Raw genomic sequence first — 1873 nt, 5'->3', positions numbered from 1 at the left:
CTGGAGGATGCACAGGTGAATATCTAACTAAACTTACCAATTATTGTTTAACTAGGTGTTGCGCATACTAACGATTTGTGTTATTATTTGATAGTTCATCTGGAAGCCGTACAGCGAAGAGCTGATAGGTACCCTGCCAGCGTATTGCACGCACGGTCGCCATATTTGGAGGGCTTCCGTCCCTCTCACGTGCCTCGATATTGTTGAGCATCATGCCTCAGAGCGAGTATTTCGTCAGTTTGGATTTCCGCAGTCTATACCGACTCGGCCTGCATAGGATCCTTTACATTATGAGAGGGATGATCGGATGAGAGTGGACGACACATTTATTGATTGGCTGACAGCGCAGTTGGGTATTTGGGACAGCCGAGGGGACTTGACCCCAGCTCCGCAACACTTTCCTATCGAAGTTTATATGGCATGGTACCGCACTGTTTTCCGACTTTTTATCGGGAACCCAGTTCATCAGATAGATGGTCGGTACGTCTCATACGCCGGGAGACATGAGGCTTTGGTATGTTTTCTGTTATTATCAATTACATTAATAGTAATTTCTAGTCAAATACGTAGTTTATATTTAAAAAAATTGTGCAGGCGATTGGATTGCATACCGTATATCGTATGGGGCAGCAGATGCAGAGTTATGTCCACGATCCTGTGATCATGCAGGACTATAGTCGTCGCTTAATGGATGTGGCTGCCCAGACACTGCAGCGAGGCCGATCGGATCAGCGTTTGGCACACCAGCCAGATTATGTTGACCCAGCCACGTACCAGCGAGGTCGTGGTATGCCACGGGGTGGTGGCCGACGAGCTGCTGCTGCTCCACGACGACCTGCTGGTGCTGGACGACGTGGTCGTGGGCGGTGAGGAGGTCCCCAGCAAGGGGGCTTTGAGGCTCCTGCTGATGATGTTGTTGCTGATATGGGAGGTGGCATACATGAGACCGACATGCCGTCTTACAGCCTTGGCATTTATGACACTCCATGGACGTCGCAGGTGACCCCATCGGGTCAATTCTTGATCACGGGCTCGGATTTTCAAGGAGTGGAGTTGGGTAGATATTTCCCTGGCCCGTTTACCACTGATGAGTCTCGACCGATCCGAGATTTTGATAGTGGGCACCGACTGAGTTATGGCAGCTCATCACATGCGCAGGTATGAGTTTATTAGTATTAAATTTTATTACTGTTTTTACTATAACTTATTTATTTTCTTTAACTTTATTAATTTACTTTTTTAGGCTTCATGCGATGCTGCGACAGATGACTACATTCAGGATCCAGACACGATTATGGTAAGACAATATAAATTTTTGTGAATTGTTATGTAGTTTTCTATACTAAGTTTGATATTATTATGTAGCCTTCTACTGGACCTGACAGCACCACCGATACATGTCATCCTGTGCCGCATCCGGCCATAAGGAGACGACTTGATGATGATGATCCTGATAGCGTACCCGGGCGGCAGGGGATGCGCCTCAGGCCAACGGCTACTTTGAGACACACCGGATGCGGGACACATTGATTCGGTCTTCCATTTTTATGTTTTTTTGGTGTAAATAATATTTTTGTATACATTAACAACAATATTTAATCGAATATGACAGTTACTTTTTTTAGTTCTCATTTCGTTTTATAGTATTTGGTATAGTAACACAACAACTTAAACTTAACTTCCACTTAAATTAAAATAAAATTTAGTACAACAAACAAGGAAAACATTACTACAACACAAACACAAACATAACAGGCCAACATAATAAAAATACATGACATATGAAAATGACACTAAACACATACACGCCAATGCTCCATCCTCAGTTGTCATTTATTCTTCGCTCCAACCACTTAAATCGTTCTTCCATTTG

General features: G+C 44.0%; 1 long non-coding RNA gene across 1 annotated transcript; it reads left to right on the top strand.

Annotated features, from left to right (window-relative positions):
• Positions 1-1005: 1005 nt before the first annotated feature.
• Positions 1006-1580, top strand: LOC138880666 (uncharacterized). Its single transcript, XR_011403352.1, has 3 exons — positions 1006-1158; positions 1244-1297; positions 1366-1580. It is a non-coding gene; the product is annotated as an uncharacterized lncRNA (long non-coding RNA).
• Positions 1581-1873: the final 293 nt, after the last annotated feature.

Source organism: Nicotiana sylvestris, chromosome 11, assembly GCF_000393655.2.
Source record: "Nicotiana sylvestris chromosome 11, ASM39365v2, whole genome shotgun sequence".
NCBI classification, from domain to species: domain Eukaryota; kingdom Viridiplantae; phylum Streptophyta; class Magnoliopsida; order Solanales; family Solanaceae; genus Nicotiana; species Nicotiana sylvestris.
This window is presented reverse-complemented; position numbering and strand designations above follow the sequence as displayed.